Below are 27,511 nucleotides of genomic sequence, written 5' to 3' on the forward strand. Positions count from 1 at the left end.
CCCGAACAAATCCCGAAAACCATCCAGAAATGATGCCGGAAGGAATCCCAAATGATCCAGAAGTGACGCCGGAAAGGTCCTCAAATGATCACCTAATAGTCCCGAAATGACCCTTAAGGGGTCATGGAGGGATCCCATAAACCATCCAGAAATGATCCCGATATATTCCCGAAGAAGTCCCGAAATGACCCTGACGGGATCTCGAACGCACCCCTAAATGACCCTGACGGGATCCCGGACAGATCCCGAAATCCATCCAGAAATGATCTTGGGAGAGACCCCAAATGATCCCGAAAAAGTCCCGCAATGATTCCGAGGGGATCCTGATCGGATACCGATAACCATCCAGAAGTGATGCCGGAAAGGTCCTCAAATGATCACCTAATACCAAAATGACCCTGACGGCATCCCGGACTGATCCCAAAATCCATCCAGAAATGATCTTGGGAAGGTCCCAAAATTATCCCGAAATAGTCTCGGAAAAGTTCAGAAATTACCCTGACGGGTTCCCGGACGAATCCTGAAAGCCATCTCTAAATGATCCCGAAAAAGTCCCGAAATGACCCTGACTGGACCCCGAAAGGATCCCGAAAACTAACCAGAAATGATGCCGGAAAGGTCCTCAAATAATATCCCAATAGTTCCGAAAAGACCCTGACGGGATCCCGAACGGATACCGAAACCTATCCAGAAATGATACCGAAAGGGCCCGCAAATGATCCCGTATTAGTCGAGAAAAAGTCCCGAAATGACCCCGACGGGATGCCGGACGAATCCCAAAAACCATCCAGAAATGATTTTGGAAGGGACCCCAATGATCGCGAAAAAGTCCCGCAATTATTCCGACGGGAATCTGAACGGATACCGAAAACCATCCAGAAGTGATGCCGGAACGGTCCTCAAATGCTCACCTAATAGTCCCAAAATGACCCTGAGGGCATCCCGGACAAATCCCGAAATCCATCCAGAAATGATCTTGGGAAGGTCCCAAAATGATCCCGAAATAGTCTCGGAAAAGTCCAGAAATTACCCTGACGGATTCCCGGACGAATCCTGAATGCCATCCTTAAATGATCCCGAAAAAGCCCCGAAATGACCCTGACGGGATCCCGAAAGGATTCCAAAAACTATCCAGAAATGATGCCGGAAAGGTTCTCAAATGATCCCCTAATAGTTCCGAAATGACCGTGACGGGATCCCGAACGGATCCCGACAACTATCCAGAAATTATGCCGAAAGGGTCCGCAAATGATCCCGTATTAGTCGAGAAAAAGTCCCGAAATAATCCCGAAATGACCTCGTCGGCATCCCGGACGGATACCGAAAATTATCCAGAAATGATGCCGGAAAGGTCCACAAATGATCCCCTAATAGTCCCGAAATTACCCTGATGTGATCCCGGACGGATCCCGAAAACCATCCAGAAATGATGCCGGAAGAGCCCCCAAATGATCCCGAAAAAGTCCCCAAATGACCCCGACGATATCCCGGACGGATCCCGAAAACCATCCAGAAATGATGCCGGAAGAGCCCCCAAATGATCCCGAAAAAGTCCCCAAATGACCCCGACGAGATCCCGCACGGATCCCGAAAACCATCCAGAAATGATGCCGGAAGAGCCCCAAATGATCCCGAAAAAGTCCCCAAATGACCCCGACATACTCCAGAAAAGGTTCCGAAATGGCTCCGAGGGAATCAACGACGGATCGCGAAAACCATACAGAAATGATTCCGGAAGGATCCCAAAATGATCCCGAAATAGTCCGGAAATGACCCAGATGGGATCCCGCACAGATCCAGAAATGATCACGGAAGGGTCCAAAAACTATCCCGGAAAAGTAACAAAAAATCCCGAAATGGCTCCTACGGCATCCCGGACGGATCCAGAAATGATTTCGGAAGGGTCCCCAAATGATCCCAAAATGGTCCCGAAATGACCCTGATGGATCCGGCAAACCATCAAGAAATTATGCCGGAAGGGTCCCCAAATGATCCCGAAATAAAACAGAAAAAGTCACGAAACGACCCATAGAGGATCCCCAAATGATCCCGTATTAGCCCCAAAAAAGTCCCAAAATGACCCTGACGGGATCCCGAAAGGATTCCGAAAACAATACAGAAATGATGCCGGAAAGGTCCTCAAATGATCCCCTAATAGTCCCGAAATGACCGTGACGGGATCCCGACAACTATCCAGAAATGATGCCGAAAGGGTCCGCAAATGATCCCGTATTAGTCGAAAAAAAGTCCCGAAAGGACCACGACGGGATCCCGGACGAATCCCAAAAACCATCCAGAAATGATGCCGGTAGGTATCCCAAATGATCCCGAAATAGTCCCGAAATGACCTCGTCGGCATCCCGGACGGATCCCGAAAATTATCCAGAAATGATGCCGGAAAGGTTCCCAAATGATCCCCTAATAGTCCCGAAATTACCCTAATGGGATCCCGGACGGATCCCGAAAACCATCCAGAAATGATGCCGAAAGGGTTCCCAAATGATCCCGTATTAGTCGCGAAAAAGTCCCGAAATGACCCCGACGGGATCCCGGACGGATCCCGAAAACCATCCAGAAATGATGCCGAAAGGGTTCCCAAATGAGCCCGTATTAGTCGCGAAAAAGTCCCGAAATGACCCCGACGGGATCCCGGACGGATCCCGAAAACCATCCAGAAATGATGCCGGATGAGCCCCAAAATGATCCCGAAAAAGTCCCCAAATGACCCCGACGAGATCCCGGACGGATCCCGAAAACCATCCAGAAATGATGCCGGAAATGTCCTCAAATGATCACCTAATAGTTCCGAAAAGACCCTGACGGGATCCCGAACGGATCCCGACAACTATCTAGAAATGATGCCGAAAGGGCCCGCAAATGATCCCGTATTAGTCGAGAAAAAGTCCCGAAATGAACCCGACGGGATGCCGGACGAATCCCAAAAATCAGCCAGAAATGATGCCGGAAGGGACACCAAAAGATCCCGAAAAAGTCCCGCAATAATTCCGACGGGATCCTGAGCGGATACCGAAAACCATCCAGAAGTGATGCCGAAAAGGTCCTCAAATGATCACCTAATAGTCCCAAAATGACCCTGACGGCATCCCGGACAGATCCCGAAATCCACCCAGAAATGATCTTGGGAGGGTCCCAAAATTATCCCGAAATAGTCTGGGAAAAGTCCAGAAATTACCCTGACGGATACCGGACGAATCCTGAAAACCAATCTTAAATGATGCCGAAAAAGTCCCGAAATGACCCTGATGGGACCCGGAAAGGATCCCGAAAACTAACCAGAAATGATGCCGGAAAGGTTCCCAAATGATCCCCTAATAGTCCCGAAATTACCCTAATGGGATCCCGGACGGATCCCGAAAACCATCCAGAAATGATGCCGGATGAGCCCCAAAATGATCCCGAAAAAGTCCCCAAATGACCCCGACGAGATCCCGGACGGATCCCGAAAACCATCCAGAAATGATGCCGGAAGAGCCCCCAAATGATCCCGAAAAAGTCCCCATATGACCCCGACGAGATCCCGCACGGATCCCGAAAACCATCCAGAAATGATGCCGGAAGAGCCCTCAAATGATCCCGAAAAAGTCCCCATATGACCCCGACGAGATCCCGCACGGATCCCGAAAACCATCCAGAAATGATGCCGGAAGGGTCCCCAAATGATCGCGAAATAGTCCCGAAATGATTCCGGAATAGTCCCGAAAATATTCCAAAATAACCCCGACGGGATCCCGGACGGATCCCGTAAACTATACAGAAATGATCCCGGAAGGGTCCCAAAATGATCCCGAAATAGCCCCGAAAAAGTCCCGAAATTACCCCGGCGTAATCCCGGACCGATCCCGAAAACCATCCAGAAATGATCCCGGAAGGGTCTCGATATGACCCTTACGGGATTACAAATAAGGTGAAGCTAATTATAAAACCATGTTAATAAGGCAGCAGGCGCATTGGAGCGAATAAAAAGTTAGATAGAAACATACAGGTAAAGCTAATAGAAGCGTGCTAATAAAAACAATTGATGGAGGGCGGATGGCGGAAGTAGAGGAGAGGACCACTGATCGTTCCTCCAAAATTGTCTAGATCTCGTTCTGTATGTACCAGATACCAAAAACTATTGATTTAGGAGAAAATTTAGATTGAGTTATAACAATTTATGGATTTTACACCAGAGGGGGAGATAAAGGGGGGCGGGCGGAGGGTGTCACTGCTTACTTTGTAAGCCCTCGACTTATTTGACCCCTTGAGTCTGTGATATTGGTGAAGGCCAGTATACGTAAAGTTATAATGTGTAAAAATTATGAAAAATAATTTCACGAAGGGTCGTGGGACCCCCACCCCTCTTTCCATGTTCGAAAAAAATTTCGCTAGTAGACTACTGTCTGTGTCCCAAATTTCATCAAAATCCGTGTAGCCATTCTGGCGTGATTCAGTCGCAAGGACGAAAAAATATAATAATTAAATTATAACTGTTCCTAGGGGGCGGGGACCACGCCCCTTTTGAAAAATATATAGCTAGTAGATCCTTCTAGACTATTGGCTATATGTGTGCAAAATTTCATCCAAATCGGTCCAGCCGTTCTTGCGTTATTGAGTCACAAAGACAAACGTCTGGACAAACATCCAAACATCCAAACATCCAAACATCCAAACATCCAAACATCTAAACATCCAAACATCTTAACATCCAAACTTTCCCATTTATAATATATATTAGATATTAGATTAGATTAGATATTAGATATGCTGTCGGCCACTCCAACAAACTCCCCACATATATTTTACATGTAACTACACTGGTGGCAAGAGTAGTAGCTCCAAGAAATGGACTCTTTTACATTACTAAACAAACTATACTTGTTAGTAAGTTTATACTAATTTTCTCTATGCAGGGGATTATGCTAATTTGATAGAGCTCTCACGAAGCCCTAAACATCTTATTTTCCTTCAAAACGAACAAAAACGGATGTTCTAGCTCAAGAGCCCAGCTCTGAAATATTGACTCAAGTTTGCCGACCATTTTGGAGATTTTGCTGCATTAAAAGAGCTTTCAACAATATTGTAACGAATTTACTTGCAACTCCTCTTATTTGCAATCCTCTGCTAAGTTCGAATCACTAAACTGTTGAATAAATAACTCCAATATTGAATGATGGAAAAATGGCCTTTATTAAGTACTTCACAATAACACTCAAACTGTGCAACGAATAGCTTAATAACCAAACTGATATCTTAAAGGAAACTGACTTTCAAAATAATAGTGCTATTGCTCGCTAGATATCGTCTTACTCGTAACTGCTTGACAATTCAAATCAAACTGAATTACTTCTTACTCGCTGGCGCCGCTTTTATAGTTTACGCTGCATACTTCTAGGCTCTTCGATTTCCAGAAGTTACTAGTTGTTTCGGCTACAAAATCGCCAGCCACAACTACGTGCACAAATTATTGCTCTCTCTTGTGACAACCCAGATAAGGTATATGCATGTGTTTGTAGTTTACAGTCTCCCGCACACACATAAGCGTATAAGTAAATTCATCGGTGTGTGACATCTCATCTCTTGCTGCCTTGTATGTAAATGTTGCTCGTCGGAATGTGTACATATGTGTAGGCGCAATTATTTATTCGTTTATGTAGATACATAATGATTGAATTATTGATGTGCATTCACGTCACGGCTTAGATCGGCTTAGAGCTGGCAGCACTCCTTAGTTTTGCTAATATTCGTAACACTGCCCTCCACCTAAGTCTGATCGTCCCGATCAGACAAATCTCTCGATCTAAACGCTGCTAATCTCTCCAAATGAACCACTTTCATTTTGGTTCGTGGTTTGGTAGTGGTTTGTATGCGGTACACTACATCGTTGATCCGTTTTACAACTTTGTATGGGCCTTCCCAGTTACACTGCAATTTCGGGGACAAACCTTTTTTTCGTTGTGGGTTGTATAGCAGCACCAAATCTCCTTCCTGAAACCCTTCCGAATTAATTGCTTTATCGTACCTCGCTTTCATCTTGTCACTCATAATCTTTGCTCGTTGCCTTACCAGATCGTGTATCTCTCTCAGCTCTTCTTCTAAGACATCAGTGGATTTCTTGACATTCCTCTCCGCATCGGCATCTATCCCATACTTCAAATCAGCTGGCAGTCGAAGGTCATTGCCAAAAATTACCTTTGCGGGAGTTTGGCCCGTTGTGTCATGTACTGCCGATCGGTAGGCCATCAAGAATAATGATATGTGTGTATCCCAGTCCTTATGGTACTTGTCGACTACTTTCCTTAAATGCTCCTCCAATGTTCTATTGAAACGTTCCACCATACCATCGGACTGAGGATGCAATGCAGTTGTCCGTGTTTTTCGAATGCCCAACTTCTTGCACAGTTCTTGGAACACAGCTGATTCAAAATTCCTGCCTTGGTCAGAATGTAACTCCATTGGTACACCATACCTGGCAACCCATTCGTTTTTAACCACTTCTGCTACTGTTTCTGCTTCTTGGTTTGGGATTGGGTATACCTCTGGCCATTTACTGAAATAATCCATAACCACCAGTACGTATTTGTTTCCGCGGTTGCTAGTAGGAAATGGACCTGCGACATCCATGGCGATCCTTTCAAATGGTGCACCTGAAATATACTGCTTCATCTGGCCACGACTTCGGGTTTTGGGCCCTTTCGCTCTGTTGCATACCTCGCAATTGGCAATCCACTCGGTGACCGACTGACGGCAACCAACCCAATAGAATCTCTGCTTAATTTTCTCGAGTGTCTTCGTGATTCCAAGATGGCCTCCACTTGGACCATTGTGCAACTCGCTGAGCACGTCAGGAATCTTCTTTCTGGGAACAACTATAAGTTTCTTCTTGCACTGACCATCCTCACTCTCCCATACTCGATGCAAGCAACCGGATATCAATTCCAAACTGTTCCACTGTGCCCAATATGACTTCGCAATGGGACTCTCTGCTGACATATCCTCTCTGCTTGGTCTTTCGTTTCGTTCGAGCCCTTGCATAACATGTGACAGATCCGTATCTTCTAGCTGACACTTTCTTAGTTGTTCCTTGTCCCATTCATCCGTACACGTTATAGTCATTAGCCGGACATCTATAATGTCTTCTTTAGCCTCGGCCTTTGAACAGTGCTTGCATTCCAAACTACATGGCCTTCGTGACATTGCATCGGCATTTCCATGGGTACTACCTTTTCGATGCTCAATGGAAAAGTCATAGCTTTGAAGTCGCTCGATCCACCGTGCCAATTGTCCTTCCGGATTACGGAACTGCAGAAGCCATTTCAATGCTGCGTGATCTGTCCTGACATGGAATCGCTGGCCGTAGAGGTATTTGTGAAAATGTTTAATGCACTCTACCAATGCCAACAGCTCTCTCCGCGTAACACAGTAGTTCCTCTCTGGTTTTCCAATCGAACGGCTGTAATATGCAACTACCTTCTCCTGTCCATCGACCAGTTGTGATAAAACGCCTCCTATAGCATATCCACTTGCATCTGTATCTAGAATAAATGTTGCTCCTGGAATCGGATATGCTAACATTGGGGCAGTGCACAAACGCTCCTTCAATGTTTGGAAAGCCACTTCTTGCTCCTTCTTCCATTCAAAAGCTTTGTTTTTTCTTGTAAGCTCATGGAGGCTATGGGCTACGCTGGAAAAATTTGGTACAAATCGGCGGTAATATGTGCACAGCCCAAGAAAACTTCTCAATTCATGTAGATTCTGTGGTCTTGGCCAATCCTGTACAGCCTCTATTTTTTCGTTCGCAGTGCAGATGCCCTCTGTCGTTACCTTGTGACCCAAATAATTGACTTCCTTTTTAAACAGCGCACACTTTTTGGGACTTAACTTCAGACCAGCGCCAGCTATTCTCTGGAAAACTTCCTCCAAGTTCTTAAGATGTTCATCAAAGTTCTTGCCCAATACGATGATGTCGTCCAGGTACACCAAGCATGTTTTCCAATGTAGTCCTTTCAGTACCTGGTCCATGAGTCTCTCAAAAGTAGCTGGTGCATTACAAAGTCCAAAAGGCATCACTGTAAATTGCCAAAGACCATCACCGACACTGAAGGCTGTTTTCTCTTTATCTTCCTCCTTCACCTCCACTTGCCAGTAGCCGCTTTTCAAGTCCAGCGTGGAAAACCATTTCGTACCAGATAGCGAGTCCAGAGTGTCGTCAATTCTTGGCAATGGGTAGCTATCCTTTTTCGTTACGTCATTCAACTTCCGGTAGTCCACGCAAAACCTCATTTTTCCATCCTTCTTTTTTACAAGTACTACCGGTGAGCTCCATGGACTAGCTGATGGTTCGATGACGCCGCTGTCGTTCATTTCTTGAATGATTTGACTCACAACTTCCCGCTTCGCCAGTGGAACCCTACGTGGAGCTTGACGGATCGGTCTCGCATCTCCAGTGTCAATTTGATGTTTCACAACGTTGGTGCGGCCTGGTTTGGAACCATCCTGGTCAAATATGTTCGCGTATTTTATGAGCAGTTGTTTTGCCTTACTCTGATAGGCTTCCTCTAGCCCATGCGTCCATGCCGTGATATCATTTGAAAGATCAGTATTACTAGATGAAACGTATTCCTGGAGCTGTTCACAGTTAATAACTACTTCGGCCTCTTGGCATCTTCCCAAAATAGCTCCTTTGGTCAAATTGAATGGTGACTTGAACTCATTGAGTACTCTTACCGGAATACGTCCATCTTGTTTTGTCATAGCCAGGGTTTTTCCTACAAGTATGTTCAGTGCTGATTTATTTGCTGCTTCGACAACCCACAATTTGTTTGTCCCACAATCTCCATCAACCTTTGCCCAGATGACTGCTTCTGATTTTGGTGGTATTTGCTGACTCTCTTCCACCAGCACTCGTTTACTGCTGTAGCCTCTTTCGTAGCCGAAATTAAGTGGCACATCCATGTTCTTATATCGCATCGTCTTGCTTTGCATGTCGATCTTGATGCCCTGGTCGATTAAGAAGTCCACTCCAATTATGATTTCATCAACAATCTCTGCCACTATAAAATTGTGTACTACCGTGACGTTCCCAATTGCGACTTCACATGATACTTCTCCTAGAACCGTGCTGTCTTCTCCAGTGGCTGTACGCAATCTTGCTCCATGCAATGGTGTTATCTTCTTGTTGACTAAATCCGCTCGAATGATGGAATGAGATGCACCCGTATCTACAGTCAGTAAACGTTCCTTTCCATCCACATGTCCTCCGACAGTAAGATTGTTTGACCTTCTTCCAATTTGTGAGATAGAGATTATGGGGCATTCAATTGAGGGAGCCAGCTGTCGCCCCTTGCGGCTGACTCGCTTTAGTTTAACGATTGAGTGGACTTGGAGATTTGCTCATCTCCTTCAGCTCTGTGTTTACGGCCACCCACATTGTTGGAGCTATTGGGACCGGTGCTGCAATGTCGTGCAATATGACCTGGGTTGCCGCACTTGAAACATTTAATAACTCCGGCATTTTTCTGTTGTGATCCCTTCAGTGCTTCCAAAATTGTGTCTACCCATTCTGGCCTTTCTACTTCTACACGATGAGCCTTATATGCTGGTTTACTTAATAGGGAGGCAGTTTCCTGAGTCAATGCATGTGATACCGTTTCAGCAAATGTCAGTTTTGGGTTCGCGTATGTAGCTCGCTTCGTTTCCACGTCTCGTATGCCATTTATAAAACTCTGGATTTTTACCCTCTCGGTGTATTCCACGGGTGCGTCCGCATTTGCGAGATGAGCCAATCTTTCAATATCTGAAGCAAACTCCTGCAATGTTTCATTTGCTTTTTGGTAGCGGTTTTGCAACTCAATTTGGAATATCTGTTTCCTATGCTCGCTTCCATAACGTCGTTCTACAGCAGCCATCAATGCTTCATAATTGTTCCGCTCTCCTTCGGGAATCGTCTGTAGAATTTCGGCAGCTGGTCCTTTCAATGCTACGAAGAGTGCGGCAACTTTATCTTCCACATTCCAGTTGTTCACTGCTGCGGTCTTCTCAAACTGTAACTTAAAGACCTGGAAAGGAACAGAACCGTCAAAGGATGGTGTTTTTACCTTTGGATTACTCGCTGAAACTGCTGGACGATTTAATTGTAACTGCTGAATCCGATCTTTCAAAGCATCCATCTCAGCTTCCATTTTATCTTGTCGTTCACTAAAACCCTCCAACTGCGATGATATGCGATCCTCTTGCGCTTTCAACTGCTGAGCCAACTGAGATATCATATATGTCTTCTGTTCTTCCAGTTGCGATGCCATATATGTCTTCTGTTCTTCCAGTTGAGATGACATTTGCGACGACATTTCTGAAATACGCGTTTCTTGTGCTTCCATTTGTGATGACATATACGTTTTCTGTTCTTCTAGTTGAGATGACAGTTGAGATGTTATATCTGTCTTTTGCGATTCCAGTTGAGAAGCCACTGTCGATGTTTGAGCAGATATTGCAGCCAAAATCATGTTCAAGTCTGTGCTGGTAACCGTCTGCGATGTTTCGTTTTTCTCTTCAATTTTTGTTGTCTCCTCGCCATCAAGGTGAAAGACATACTCTTCCACATCAATTCCTTCTGCTTCCATTGCCTCTCGTAGCCGTGCCTGAAGTTCGAGTTTAACGCCGCTTGTATTCAATCCACGGCTCTCCAACTCCTTCTTCAGTTGCTGGATCTTTAATTCACTGAACTTTGCCATATCCTTGTTGTCTTCTGGAATTTATTCAACAATTCCTCTTCTGACACCAATTGTAACGAATTTACTTGCAACTCCTCTTATTTGCAATCCTCTGCTAAGTTCGAATCACTAAACTGTTGAATAAATAACTCCAATATTGAATGATGGAAAAATGGCCTTTATTAAGTACTTCACAATAACACTCAAACTGTGCAACGAATAGCTTAATAACCAAACTGATATCTTAAAGGAAACTGACTTTCAAAATAATAGTGCTATTGCTCGCTAGATATCGTCTTACTCGTAACTGCTTGACAATTCAAATCAAACTGAATTACTTCTTACTCGCTGGCGCCGCTTTTATAGTTTACGCTGCATACTTCTAGGCTCTTCGATTTCCAGAAGTTACTAGTTGTTTCGGCTACAAAATCGCCAGCCACAACTACGTGCACAAATTATTGCTCTCTCTTGTGACAACCCAGATAAGGTATATGCATGTGTTTGTAGTTTACAGTCTCCCGCACACACATAAGCGTATAAGTAAATTCATCGGTGTGTGACATCTCATCTCTTGCTGCCTTGTATGTAAATGTTGCTCGTCGGAATGTGTACATATGTGTAGGCGCAATTATTTATTCGTTTATGTAGATACATAATGATTGAATTATTGATGTGCATTCACGTCACGGCTTAGATCGGCTTAGAGCTGGCAGCACTCCTTAGTTTTGCTAATATTCGTAACAATATTAAAGAGTTACAGTGTCAACTTCTAAATCTGAAAAGACCGCATTACTTCGAAGAAAATGCTTCAATGTCAGCTTTTAAGGCTTAAAAGGTCGCATTAGTTCGAAGAAAATGCTTCATTGTCAACTTCTAAGGCGTAAAAGACCGCATTACTTCAAAGAAAATGCTTCATTGTCAACTTCTAAGGCTGAAAAGACTGCATTACTTCGAAGAAAATACTTCATTGTGAACTTCGAAGGCTGAAAAGACCGCATTACTTCGAAGAAAATGCTTCGTTATCAACTTCTAAGGCTTAAAAGACCACATTACTTCGAAGAAAATGCTTCATTGTCAACTTCGAATGCTGAAGAGACCGCATTACTCCAGATAGAATGCTTTATTGTCAATTTCAGTGGAGAAAAGACTGCGTAGCACCGTTGAGTATGTTCTGACATAAAACTGAGCTCCCTCCCATGCGAGGTGAAACCACAGTCCCGCGATTCTCCCTCGTAGGACCTGAACCGTAGGCCATGCTTACATGTATCATATGATAGAGTATATACAACTGCTTTCCTGCTCCCTGCGGGTACAGTTTTTAATAACGACCGTGATAAGGTCGCGGAAGTGTTACACGTGGCCTCATTTTTCCCTTTCGAGTAATATACCACTCATGGATTGGTGGTGTTTTGAGCGTGGTGTTTTAATCGCCTTTTTCCACCGGTATAGGTACGGCGGGCATATTCTGAACCTCTTATCCGCAGTCGTAGTGGGTACTAGTACAACCAGATATAGCAGCACTATCGTGCGAAGGATTTGATATAATGCATTCGATATTGCAACGTCGTTACACTTTATATTTCAGCAAGCGACTTTGGTTCGGAATAAGACCCGTATAGCTTTAGTTGCTACTTGGTTTGGAATATCTATTATTATCCCCTTACAATCAGCTCTTCGCTTTGTATGGATAGTACAATATCCAAGATGGAAATTGAACAAGCTCAGAGCATTGTTATGGTTTTACTGGTATGATACTTAATAGATAAAAACCAAAATATGTAAACATTAGGGAAATGAAAAGAAGTCAGATCTTGAGTAATTTGTTTGCCTCGAGTATACAGTACAAGTACGTGCAATTAGATGTGTGTTTATGTATTTTTATGCCCGACGACCCGCATCGTCTTTTACCACATCCGCTATACGTGTTCATAATAAATTAAATGCCACATTTCATAATAAAATTAAAAGCATAAATAGAAAGTAAAGCGGCTACATATACTTTCCATACATACGTAAAAAATTACATACTTAAATGCACAAAAGCTTATGATGAGCTCGTAAAAAGTACATTAGGAGTATAACACATAAAAAATTATTATACAAAATTGTGAAAGAAAAAAGAATCTAATAAACTACAATAGAGTAGACCCACTTATGGCTACATAATAGTGGACGCAAATTATGATTTATGAGTTTTGAAGCTCAAGCATGGGCGGTCATACCAACGACTACTCGTTATACACTCAGTGCATAGATACTTAACATAGCATATGGACATTTATTACTCTGCATGTGCTGGAAACGTTAATGTTAGTGTTTTAGATGAAGTCAAGCTAGCGTGTCGAAACTATTAAGTAACATAACATTAGTTGAAAAGAAAATATGCTACATTAACTAAGTACCCGATAGATTGATATAATTTGTTGAACGAAAGCTTAGCGCAGTCGATTATTGTTTATAAAAAATGCTACCGGAAATATTTAAAGTAAACCCTATTAAGTCCTACTATTAAAAATTTGCTTAGTATGCTAATAGTCTTTGAAGTAACCGTTAATTAATAGCAGTTCTTAACATTACGAAGGAAACTTCCGTCGTTTATAAGTTTTGTTACTAATTGTTATTCAAATTGTAAATAATTGTACCTACATAGTTCTTAAATGGTCGAGTTTATAGTAGAGTTGTTAAAACTTCATAGTTACATTCAACATATTGTCACGAATTTCAGGAAGTGGTCGATTTGCAGTTCTGACTTCTCGTATCGATCGAATCATTGAACTACCTTTATTTACACCACTACTATGGCAGTAGATCTTAAAAATTTAATGTATCGTGGCACTTCACTTATAGCGTATGAAAATCAAACTGATTGACCATCATTTCGACTGATCCGCTGTTATACTCTCAGTTTGTCTCGTTCGCCTATTTCTCCCAGGATCTAAACGTCTTCTCGAATAATTGCTTATTTATTCCGCGTTTCTGTATCACATATTGGATAAGGTTTATACAAGATGAAATGCGCTATCTAAGCGGCAGTTACCCACTGACGTGTGCCGTACGTACGGACGTTTGTCGTACGAAACACGTTTTACCGAACCCTCAAGCCCGTAGGAATCAATGTGTGCGTCTGTGTACATGTACATAACATATTTATGTGTGTATTGTTTACAGCAAAGCACTGTTGCCATTGACCAGTTTACATGCATGCTTATGCCAACATCAACTTTTGGAACTACAATTTTTCATGGTGCGGATGTTAGAAACAAATACTGAATAAGAATTTCTAGTTCATTTGTTTGTAACCTCCAATTTTATATAATAATTTTAGGATATTTCAACAAAATTTGAAACAACCATTAGGCCTTTTTGTATAATAACTGCAATTGGTCCAAACATAGCACACAAAATATTAATAGGCAACTCTGTCTTGTGAGAGAGCGATCAGCTGACACGTTCTTATGGAAAAAATCAAAATTGTTTTGATTTCTACGTTCTGGGCTACGTACGTACGTGCGTTGAACGTCGGTGAGTTTTCGTTTACATTGCACACTCATAAGTTAGGTCGTGTCAGCTGAAACGTTTTTGGTACGTACGTTCGTGGGTAACTGCCGCTTAACTGATGCGTACATCTCTGCATCTCATATTCTCTGTTGTCTTCTATGTATGTATATATGTGTAAATGCCTCAGTAATATGCACTCTTTATTGCTGTCTACATGTGTGTGTTTTCTATTTCATTAGCTTGCCTCGCTTTTGTTGTTGCCCAGCATTTATTACCAGCGGCACAGTGACGTTTCGAAAATGCTAATATTCGCCCAATATTTTTCTAGTTGTACATAGTCCCGTAAAGCTCTTAAAAATCTTAACATCAACCCAAATATTTCCCATGTCTCTTTACATCGTGAAATTGCGTTTTATGTAGTACGTTCAGTTTCTTCGCGTTGACCCTCAATATCGATTATACTACCCACAACCATCGAAGAGGGTCTTTATTGCTACAATAGCAACCCTGTTTTCTGAATCCCACGGTGTCCCGGCTTACATAATACGTACCTAAAAATTTTCTTAACTATGTACACAAATGTGATTGCTTCTTTTGCCTGAAAATTTATTATACTCAGCTGAGCAGCAAAATATCTAAGATCATGTGTAAATACTACGTCGTTAGGCTCACATAATGGCTCGCATCGTTAAAGACGTATAGGGATCGCTAAGTGGTGTCACATGCTTATAAGTTAGGTCCCGTCAGTAACAGCAAAATGTAGAAAGTGCGAGCTGCTGAAATAAATGGCTCTGTATTGGTGTGCTGCGCTCGTGAGATCAAGGCTCCAGCTTCTAGGGGCCGAAAAGTTGCTAAATCTCGAAGCAGCTTCTAAGCTAGGTCCTAGTAAACTTTTAGTATTCGGCAAGAGGACGTAAAAAATTGTGGCAAAACTATGGAGAAATTCAGTCTTTGTAAGGTCTTTATTGACCGGCCCGATTCAACCTAACCTAAAGATTTTAAACTTTAAAGTGCAATCTAATTTTTTTACTTATACGTACTTACGGTGACGTTTAAATTATGAAGATGTTTCGAGAAATAATTTGTATTTCTGTGTTCGCTAGTTTCTTAAATTTGTTGCAAAAATTACTACAACGCACATATGCATGCATGTATAAATATCCACATAAAAAGAACGGCTATAAAATTTATTGCAACAAAAAAATTATAATTTATTGCTCAATTAGTGCAAATAACAGTGAAGCAGCCGAGCGTCAGCCAATGCCAACGTCATCGTCATACCTGCAATGAAAAACAAGTAAGAACGGTACTGTCTTCGGCTGTGCCGAAGACTTCATACCTTTCATGAATGGGGCTGCACAATAATCTTATCCCGTTCGTAATCTCCGAATAATCGGATGTATAAGATAAGAAATATATAGTGAACAGATCTACATACCTAAACGATTTTTAAGATAAATATAAAATAAAAAATAGGTAGGTACTTTGTGTGAGGATGCAAAGTTTCAGGTTTTTTGTGGTCTGCGTGTAAAAACTATGACTGCGAATCACGTATTTCAACAATATATGACGTAAAGGTAACTATTTGATGAAATTTGATGAATTTTGAAGCTTCTAGCCGTAACAAAGGGGAAAAATTACAGTTTATATGGGGTATATAATATACATATATACCACCGATCTCTATGATTTTTTCAGACAACATTATATGCTGAATACGTAAGCATTTTGTGAAATTTGAAGCTCCTAACTGTTAAAATGGGGCAGAAATTGCGCAAAGTTTCTTATCTGAACAATCGGTTGTATGAGATATATACTATGTATACCACCGATCTCAATGATTTTTTCAGAATTCAATACATGGTATACACTCAAGCATTTGGTGAAATTTGAAGCTTCTAGCTCTTAAAATGGGGCCAAAATCGCAAAAAAAATATATATATACTATGTATATATACTATATATACCATCATATATATATTATATATATCAATGATCTCTATGATTTTTTGACACAACAATATATGCTATATACGTAAGCATTCGGTGAAATTTGAAGCTTCTAGCTGTTAAAACGGGGCAGAAATTGCGCAAAGTTTCTTATCTGAACAATCGGTTGTATGAGATATATACTATGTATACCACCGATCTCAATGATTTTTTCAGACATCAATATATGCTATATGCGTAAGCATTCGTTGAAATTTGAAGCCTCTAGCTCTTAAAATAGGGCAGTAATTACGAAAATTACGCGGCCACCGTGGTGTGATGGTAGTGTGCTCCGCCTACCACACCGGATGCCCTGGGTTCAAACCCCGGGCAAAGCAACATCAAAATTTTTAGAAATAAGATTTTTCAATTAGAAGAAAATTTGCCTAGGCGGGGTCGCCCCTCGGCAGTGTTTGGCAAGCGCTCCGGGTGTATTTCTGCCATGAAAAGCTCTCAGTGAAAACTCATCTGCCTTGCAGATGCCGCTCGGAGTCGGCATAAAATCATGTAGGTCCCATCCGGCCAATTTGTAGGGAAAATCAAGAGGAGCACGACGCAAATTGGAAGAGAAGCTCGGCCTTAGATCTCTTCGGAGGTTATCGCGCCTTACATTTATTTTTTAATTTTTAATTACCTAAAGTTTCTTATCTGAAAAATCGGTTGTGGGGGATATATACTATATATACGACCGATCTCATAAATTTTTTTAGGCAACAATATGTGCAATATACGAAATTATATGGTAAAGTTTGAAGCTTCAATCTGTTAAATTGAGTAAGATATGAAAAAAATCCCCTTTTTCTGAAAAATCGGCTGTATGGAGGATATATGCTATAGTGGTCCGATCCGGCCGGTTCCGACAAATGTCTAATCGGACACCCAAATACACCAGCTCACCAAATTTTATCAGGATATCTCAAAAATTGAGGGACTAGTTTGCATACAAACAGACAGACGGACAGACGGACATGGCTAAATCAACTCAGCTCTTCATCCTGATTATTTCGGTATACTTAATGGTGGTCTATCTATTTTCCTTTAAGGACTTACAATTTTGGGTTTCGTGACGAAATTAATATACCATTTCATTTTCATGAAAGGTATAATGAGCAAATTTGGCAACAATTAATAAATAAAAAGTACAACAACAACAAAAAAAACCTATAAAAATGAATTATTGTAACAACGGCAAAAACGTTTGAATAAATTTATCGTGATGAAATTATTGTGCAACTTTTGCAAAATTAATGAAAATTCATATAAATTAATAATGCGAAATAGCGCACCTCCCACTCGTTGTGGGCACACACATGCGAGCTCGAGTTTACGAGCACACAAACACACATACCTGCATATATGTTTACACATACTAACACCATTTTATTTGCAGGTTACGCAAAAAAGTTTATGTTTTATGCAAACCGTAATAAATTTGTAAATTGTATGCCATAAATGCAAAAAAAAAATATATATGTATATACATATATAAACAATTTCAAATAAACGCGCAATGTACTCAAATACAACAACAATACATAGATGTGGAGCAGTTTTATGCTAAAAAAAAATAATTAAACAACAATAACGAAAAAAGAGTGAATTAATTGCATTGCATTTGTTAATTATAAAATATATAAATCAACAGCAGCAGCATAAACCGTTAGTGAAGATTTGTTGCATTAAACACGTATGTTTACAACAAAGCGTATTGCATTTACAACGCATGCGCCGCCATCAAAGCGTAAATAAAAATACCTACAAATAACCACAGCAACTGTCGTCGCTCACCGTTATAAAGCCGTGAAAAAAAGCAACAACGAAAATTAGCTCAACAACATACTCAGTGGTGACGTCGTACGAATACATGCGCTCTCATTTCGCGCGTGCGCAAGTCATTCTCAGCTGCATTGCACTGAGTGTCGCTCTCTGTTGTAATATTTTTTCTGTTTTGTATTTACAACTTGTTTGAACAAGTTTAGATCAACTACTTATCGCTGCTACTAAGTGAAGTATTATTGCTTCATTTTCGCTTCATCCAGGGTCTACAACCAAAGCCGGCAAAGTGGATTTAACAAATTACAATAAATTGCTGCAGTCCAGCAATCAATATTTGCGGCCAGAATATCTGGCCGCACCGAATGCGGTAAGTGATACGAAATTTTATATTTTAAAAATGTACATAGAGTATTTCGTAAAAAAGGTGGAAATGAGCCAAAAGAAGATACTAAAAATAAGACATAAAATTTTGGAACACCCTGTAATACATCGAATTTTGTTTTTACCTAATAAATGAATGAGAACTCCCATAAATCATCTCAAGCGTCGTTTCTTAACGAAACTATACATTTCTCGAAGGTTGGAGGAATATGAGAAAGGAAATGGTCATAAGGGTTTGGTCAGGTCATTTAATGGAGAAGGTACTTGTGTAGACTGACTGACTGCACTTTCAAAAATTAATGTTGTTGTTGTTGTTGTTGTTGTATTAACTGCTTCACCCCATTCAATGGGCACGACCACTCACTAATTGTCATCAAAGTCCTCTAACGGGAGTCCAAGGAAACTGGCTTTTTCAACAGGGGCGGACCATAGGGAGATAGGTGTTAGAGGCGTAGGTTCCACATTACAATTGAAAAGATGGATGGTGTCATGTGGGGACACATCGCATGCACGACATATGTACATTACGTATTTCGGGGTTGATTCTGGACAAGTAAGAGTTTAACTTGTTACGGTATCCAGAACGAAGTTGGGCCAGGGGACTCGTGTCTCCCTTGGTAATATGCTTTCTTCTGCAAGGGTGGGATATTGCATATTAATAAAATAATAAAAAAAAAATGTTTTAAGTTAAACGGTTTTATTGAAAACAATACTTACATGAAATAATAATAATACTAAAAGCTAGAAAATAATTAGGTAGGTCCTAGGTACTAGTCATCACACTCCTCATCAATCTAGGGCTTTAATCAGACAATTAAATAAAAGCGTTGGGCGCGTGAAATCTCTAAAAATGTGAGGGGTAGCATAACCTGATTAAGGTTCAGTTGGTCTTATATATGACTATCAATAGAAATTTTACACGTCCAACGCACATATGAGCCAAATCGGACCACAACCCTAGCGACGATGTTTTTCGTATTATTGCATTGTCATCACGTTCTGAACTATATTCCAAGTTTCAAGCTTGTAGCTTATCGGAAAGTTACTTAAATTTTAATTACAAAATTCGTTCACAACGGCCGGTCGTGCAGCCGTGCAGCCTGTCAAGTCAACCTAAATAAAACCGTTTAATAACGGGGTTCACCGGGTGCTTCCTGACAAAGGCGTTTACCGATTCTGTGTGGATTTGGCTAAGGGCCTGTTTATGCTTGCCTGGATCAAACGGCTGTGTTGGCAGGTGTCGGATCTCGTCATAGTGCTTTAGGAGATGTTCCCTTAATCCCCGTGAAGGTGGTGCTAGATCAAGCAGTTGTTTGCTAGGATGTCCTGGTTAGTGACAATTAAGTAATTGCTTGTTCAGCATTTCGTTGTGCTCTTTAATATTGAGCTCTTTGGCCTCACTATGTAGATGGTGTTCGGGGATCATAAGGAGACATACGGTGGCATTTCTGATTACAGCATTTTGACAGGTCTGTGGCCTTTTCCAGTGTGTATTTTTAATACCAGGCGACCAGACTGGTGACGCGTAGCTCATGAGCGGCCGGCCAATTGCTTTGTACGTGGTTAGCAACGTTTCTATATCTTTTCCTCACGTGCTGCCGGCAAGCGACTTGAGGATTTTGTTGCGACTTTGTACTTTAGAAACAATCTCGAGCCTTGAAGGTTAGAGTATTATCGAACGTTACCCTTAAGATCTTTGGGTGACTGACAGTCGGTAGTGTGACACCATTGACGCGTACGTCCAATATTTGCGACATCTGTTCCTCCACGTCGTAAACAGGGTGGCCGTGGATTTTGTCGGTTATAAAGCCAAGTTGCGCCAGGTGAAGGAACGGGAAACATCGGGGAGATAACTGTTTATTTTGGAAACTAATTCATCAACTGAAGGGCCAGGTCCTGTAGCCATAATCGTGCATAGGAAATGATTGTGCCTCCTACTGGTGGGGAAGGGAGTTTTGATTGTAGAAATTAAACAGAAGCTGGGATAGGACACCACCTTTTGCAATCCCAGGTTTAATTTTTCTGGGTTAGAAATTTCGATTCTAAATTGAACCGACACCTGCCGACCACTCAGATAACTAACGGTCAATCTTTTTAGACAAGCGGAAAGGTGTGAGCCTTCTACATCTTGGAGTAGCGTGCCGTGGTTGACTGTGTCAAAAGCTTTTGACAGGTCTTGTGCCACGAGCACCGTCATATGATGGGGTTTTTGCTGATTTAATCCGTAATTAATCTGCGTGTTAATGGCATTGAGGGTGGTAGTTGTGCTGTGCATTTTACGGAAGCCATGTTGGTGCGTGGCTAGGCGAGGATTTGCCTTGATGTGAGGGAGCAGAACGGATTCCAATGTCTTTGCTACTGGCGAAAGGAAATATATCGGTCGATAAGACTCGGCTTCGATAGCTGGTTTGCCAGGCTTTAGTAGCGGAATTAGCGTTGCCATTTTCCATTGTTCGGAAATAACGAAGGATTCCAATGACAGTGCAAAAACTAATATCAACGCCATTCAAAGGCTACATTAGACGGGGGAAAATGTGACATGATCACTTGCGAGGTCCGCTGTAGTCCGATATGTGGTACAGAATTCATCGCCAAATACTCTTCCTTACCCAATCTACTAGAAAGAAAAGTGCTGCCACCTACGCTAATTACCGCGGAGCCATATGCGCTTCCCACAGTTTTATGTACCGGAGCTACTGGCATTTTTTTCCCTACCAATGGCTGTCATTTCCGTGCAATCCCACTTAATTTGTTGCGTCCCTCCCACAAATTGTCATTCTCGAATCGGCACCTTGCAGATGGACTGCTCCATACCCTTCAGCTCAGGGAAGATATTGAACCAATGTCCGATCCTAGGATGGGGTTCTGCTGCATATGCCGGAAAGGGATCCACCTCAGACGGTCATACTCTTGTCAGACGGTCATACTCTCGTATTTCAGCCTGTCAACCGACACCAGATTCAGGGAGCTAGCGCAGCAAATAGACAATACGACTTTCTGCGCAATAAATCGCGGTGCCCTTCTCACTCCAATCGCAGGTAACTGTCATAGCTCGCCAAATGTTTCAATAGTCAGTGCAGGAATCATAAACTGCGTTAAATGGCTGGCGTTGCTTATGTTACAATCTGACCACCTGCCAATACTCTTTCAATACAGCGATCAGCTAATTTCATCACCATTGGAAGGCGAACTTTTATTTATTTCAAAAAAGCAAACTATCCCCATTCCGACTGATGTCCAACAAGGCGAAGGCGCGTTCCGCAAAGTCATCGCTTCAGCTTCGGCCCGCTTTATACCGGCTGGGCGAATACCCGAAATCATACCACATTTACTGGCTGAAGCTGCAAACCCAGCTAGAGAAAGTGAACTAGCGAGACAACTCGATCCTTGAGACCCTCTTATAAGGAATCTTAACTTGGATACTATGCGGCTGGTTAATGAACACAAACGTGCCAAATGGCCTCTTCAACCTCTTTGGGGGTGTCGGTAAATTGTGGTCAATCGCCAAATCATGATAACATATCCATTCCGTTTGGCAATAAACTCTGTCGTACTCGAAGAAATGCGCGAGCGCTTTTTTTTTCAAATGCACGTTGTGCCAATAAGTAATTTGATAGGGCTCGCCACTGATGGAGCCAATACGATCCCCGCCCATCGGAATGGAATGGATTTAAAACTAAATTAAAGAATGATACTAATTTGTTTTATATTAAGTGCACCTGTCACTCACTACATTTATGTTCAAGCTATGCGTGCAAGCAACTACCGGCAGAAATCGAGAGTTTGTATAGGAATATATACAATTTTTTTTCTCATAGCCCAAAGCGAATTAATGAGTTTAAAGAATTTCAGGACTATTGTGGTGTCAAGCCACACAAAATCTTGGCATTTCTTTTACTCGTTGGCTCGCTCTGGAGAGTATCATAGTTCGGATAAATGAACAACGGGAGGCACTGCGTCTTTATTTTTTATCTTCGTGTCTCGAAGTAAGTGGCGTTAGTGCAATACAATTAGCAAATTTAATGTCAGATCCCGAAATAAAAGCGTATATGCTGTTTCTCGCCTATATTATTAAAATTTTAAATACCTTAAATAAAGAGTTCCAATCAGAAAAGATTCGTCTGCCATTCCTATACCATCAAATTGAAGCACACTTTAAACTTATCTTGAACAAATTCATGCATAATGAGTACATAAAAAATATTTCATGCTTGAAAAATTTTAATTTTAGTGATAAAACTTACTACCGTGAATTAAAAAATATTTTTGTTGGAAGTAAAGCTGAAGTATTTCTTGAAAGCGATAAATTTACAGATGTACAACAACTTGCGATACAAAAAAATATTTTAGATTTTTATATTGAACTCTTGAAGCAAATACAAAAACGCTTTGATTTTTCTAGATGTGATATACAAGTTTTATGTACAATTACTCTCGACAAGGTATTAGCAGAAGCCGAAACTTCTATAATATCGTTAATAAATAACTTTTCGTACTTGATAAAGTGCGATCAAGATACCATTGTTAAACAATGGAAGCTTTTGAGACTGTTAAATTGTGATTTTAAGCCTGATATAGACGATTTAGATTTTTGGGAAAAAGTAAGCATTTATAGAAATGGTATGAGCGAAAATTGTTTTGAAGAATTGCTTGGTTTTGTGTATGATTTACTGAGTCTGCCACACAGTTTGGCGGCCGCAGAGCGAAAATTTTTTGAACTGTCTCTTATTAAAACCAAATTACGCAATAAACTGGAGTTTATTTCAATCAACCACGTAATGTTAACCAAAGAACTTTGTACGCAAAACCCAGTTCCACATTACGTTTGGTCGGTGAAAAACATAGGCTGGTCCTAGAAAAGTTATACAATGAACGCTATAAAACTGTTTTTATTATACGGTTTTTTCGATGTAGCCCAGAATATATCTTAAACATATATGCTTTAAGGTTTTAAATATATACACATACATATGTTTATAAGACTGAAAAATATTCCCATATGTGATAAAATGCATTTAATTATCATCAATTTTAATTGAAGCACTTTTTGTTTGCAACGTCGTGTTGTTTTGTACTTTTTAAGTTGTTCATTATTACATTGTTTGTATACCAGTAAATGAAAATAAATTTTGGTACTTTTTTTTTGAAATTTGGTCCTTTTTTTCGATGAATTTTGGCGACCAACAGGCTGTGGCAACCGTGCTCTTGAGGGCATCACTCATGGCGGACTATACAAGGTGGCAGCCAGTGCACGGACCTTTAAAAAGAGAATGTTGGTAGACGAAACATTAAAATAGTGGTAGAAGTTGTGAGATTTTTTTCCAAGAAAACAATAGCTTTCCTTATATTTATATTTGTAAAAAACAATTCATATTTTATTTTAAAACAAATGAAGCACATTTCACGGAAATAACACTTAAAAAAAACATATAACAAAACAAAAAATTAATGTAAATTTGTATATATATAGCTTATGCCTATATGATACTTACTTTTTTTCTGTATTTTGAGCTTGAAATACTGAGGAAACTTTACCGATACATCTCATTAAAACAACAATTTGCCAATGTACCAGTATTTTTCTGCCACACTGGCATGTTCTCGTTTACTTAAAACTTTTTTATTTTCGTTCAAAATTATTCATAAAAAACTGATGAAAATAGCGCCGGAAAATATTTGCGAGTAGATGACTACTACTTTCTTTCATAAACAAATTTATTTCTTGTATTGAATTTGTGCACAAATTTTTCAAAATAAAAACCAAATTTTCAACAAAAAAAAAAAAAATTGTCAGAAAAAAATAAGAAGATTCTAGTGCCTTATGGGTGTTATTAAATACAAGGAACCAAATCACCCTCTACAAATTAATTTTTTTTATAAAATCTTATTAATTCAATTGGAGGCTGAAAAAAAGTCCGTCCGATACAATACTCTTTTATTAATATTTGATTGGAAATTCTTGAAATTTTTAATCCATTACGCTTGGCGGTTCTTACGTCGTTCATTATAGAGAACGACCTTTCTGCGGCTGCACTACTGTGAGGTCATATTGCTAAGGAGCACATTTATTCACTCAAATTTTCTTCTAGAAGACTCTTTCCAGTTCCCAATTTTATCCATCCTTTAAGAATATCGTCGGAAAATATCTCTTCTATTTTTTCCTTATCATATAACATTAATGATCGCCATTCCTTGTTAAGAATTTCCGTGGAAGTCTTGTGAAATGGAAAAGCTTTAAGTAAGGGAACAATGGTTGTCATTTGACTAGATTGAATATTTTTTGCATCAAAATATTCCAAAAGGTGTAATTTTTCGTCTTCGAGATTGAATCGTTTCTTAATTTCCTTACAAAGGCAAAATGGGCTAAAAAGTTGGTAGATCTACCAATAATGTAGTAAAGTCCCTACACTGGTGGCGACACCGCGACAGCTGATTTGTACTTTTTTAAAAAAATTTGAAAAATCAACTTCCGGTGCAGTACGATTTTGACATTAGTCCATCAATTTACAAAAACAAAGTGCATGGAACTTTTATTTATGTTTGTAGGTATGTCACCGTGCTGCAACTTTGTATGGTTCCGCCATGGCATCACTGATGTAAGCATAATTGAATATTCTCATTATTGTGACACACTTCACAAACATTGAGTTGAAAATGTGGATGAGGTTGACAAGGGATTTTTTGACATAAGTCAGAAAGACTGTGCCTGGATTATTATTGGTTGGCTTTTCTTATATAAAACATAACTTTACATAATCTGCGTTTAATGGCAGCGAGCTTAGAAAGAGGGCGCGGATACTAAGGATTTCCCAAATTGTTATGCTGACAATAAATTATGTTTCAAATTTTAAAAAGTAAATAAACAGTGAAAAAACTCAAATATAACAAAAAAAAAAAAAAAAACACTTTGACAGCGAAAATAAATAAAACGCAAATGCGAATCCATGAGTCATATTGAGTGGTAGTAAGAGACAACGCGACGGAAGAAGATGAAAAAGGCGCATATCAGTCTGACAGCTGTCAAAGTCTGTAAATTACCTGCCGTAAGCGTAGACATGTATTTAACTTTGAATGCAAGTACATACGTCAATATCTAATACCGATATACGAATATGTGACACCGCAAATGTTTGACGTTCGACATTCTACACTACAACATGGAGCGAAAGTCACAAAAGTGTGCCTATTTTTTCGGACCAGCTTTTTAGACAAATTTTTCACTTTTCTCTTTCAAAAAACAGAAATTTAAAAACATTTTACTTACTTAATTAGCGGCCACCGTGGTGTGGTGGTAGCGTACTCCGCCTACTACACTGAGGGTCCTGGGTTTAATTCCCGGACACTGTAACATCAAAAATTTATAAAAAGTGTTTACAATTAAAACAAGTAAGGAAGGCTAAGTTCGGGTGTAACCGAACATTACATACTCAGCTGAGAGCTTTGGAGACAAAATTGTCTTTTTCATGGATACATACAAATGGTAATACTAAAAATTGGAGCAGAGATGAGTTCCAAGGAAGGGTTTCGTGGATGGTTTATAAGTGGCTTTTAATTGCATATCACATACGTTTGGGAAATATCGACGAAATTGTAGACCAAGTGTGATGTTTTTTGGAACGATTTTCCTTCATCCTTTGTCAAATAGGGGAAAATCACCATGTAGAAAAATTAACCTAGGGTAACCCTGAAATGTTTTTATACGATATGGGTATCAAATTAAATGTATTAATGAGATTTTTAAAAGAGAGTGGCCCTTAGTTGTATATGTGAAGGCGTTTTCGAGTTATCGACCAAAGTGTGAAGCAGGGTGAACCAGAACATCATCTGTGGGGTACCCCTAATTTAATAAATATATGTAATACCACGAAGAGTATTTTTGCAATGATTCCAAGGGCTTTTGATTTCGCCCTGCAGAACTTTTTCATTTTCTTCTACTTAATAGGTAGGTTTCACACCCATTTTACAAAGTTTTTTTCTAAAGTTATATTTTGTGTCAAAAAACCAATTCAATCACCATGTTTCATCGCCTTTTTCGTATTTGGTATAGAATTATGCATTTTTTTCATTTACCGAAATTTGGTGGTAGTGGGCGTGGTCTTAGTCTGATTTCGTCCATTTTTAATACCAATTCAAAGTGAGTTCGGATAAGCACGTGAACTAAGTTTAGTAAAGATATATCGTTTTTTTTCTCAAGTTATCGTGTTCGGCCGAGTGGAAGGACAGACGGTCGAATGTGTATAAAAACTGGGAGTGGCTTCAACCGATTTCGTCCATTTTCACAGAAAACAGTTATTGTCATAGATGCTACTAAATTTCACAAGGATTGGTAAATTTTTGTTGGACTTATGGCATTAAAAGTATTCTAGAAAAATTAAACGAAAATGGCGGCGCCACGCCCATTTTGAAATTTTCTTTTCTTTTTGTAATTTTGTTATTACTGGAGTTGAATGTTGACATAATTTACTTATCTACTGTAAAGATATTAAATTTTTGTTAAAATTCGACTTACAAACTTTTTTTTTTTTTAAGTGGGCGTGTTCGTCATCCGATTTCGCTAATTTTTATTTAGAACACATACAGTAATATGTGTAACATACCTGCCAAATTTCATCATGATATCTTCAACAACTACCAAATTGCAAATTGCAAAACTTTTACATTACCTTCTTTTAAAAGTGGGCGGTGCCACGCCCATTGTCCAAAATTTTACTAATTTTGTATTCCGAGTCATAAGGTCAACCCGCCTACCAAGTTTCATCGCTTTATCCGTCTTTGGTAATGAATTATCCCACTTTTTCACTTTTTTTTTTTGTAGTTCGATTTCGTTCCTTTTAAATAGTGCTCCGAGATGAGTGCCCAGAAACTTACATACCAAATTTCATTAGGATACCTCAAAATTTACTCAAGTTATGGTGTTAACGGGCAGACGGATGGACGGACGGACATGGCTAAATTAATTTCTTTTTGCGCCCAAATAATTTTGATATATCGAAGTCTATATCTATCTCTATTAGTTTATGCCATTACGGGAGCCTGCACGGCCGTTGTGAACAAATTTTGTAATTAAAATTTAAGTAAGTTCCCTATAAGCTACAAGCTTGAAACTTGGAATATAGCTCAGAGCCCGATGACAATATAATAATATAAAAAAAACTCCCATA

General features: G+C 40.2%; 1 protein-coding gene across 10 annotated transcripts in view; it reads left to right on the forward strand.

Annotated features, from left to right (window-relative positions):
* The window catches only part of elB (elbow B), a 296,956-nt gene that overhangs the window by 21,417 nt on the left and 248,028 nt on the right, over positions 1 to 27,511 (forward strand). For 9 of the 10 annotated variants that reach the window (XR_010949502.1, XR_010949508.1, XR_010949503.1 and 6 more), the window contains exon 2: positions 17,584 to 18,336. The exons of the other annotated variant lie outside the window; for it this stretch is intronic. The gene's annotated coding sequence lies outside the window, so the exon portion shown is untranslated. The remainder of the gene's footprint in view (positions 1 to 17,583; positions 18,337 to 27,511) is intronic. 10 annotated transcript variants of the gene reach the window in all.

This window comes from Eurosta solidaginis, chromosome 2, assembly GCF_040869045.1.
Source record: "Eurosta solidaginis isolate ZX-2024a chromosome 2, ASM4086904v1, whole genome shotgun sequence".
Taxonomy (NCBI): Eukaryota; Metazoa; Arthropoda; class Insecta; order Diptera; family Tephritidae; genus Eurosta; species Eurosta solidaginis.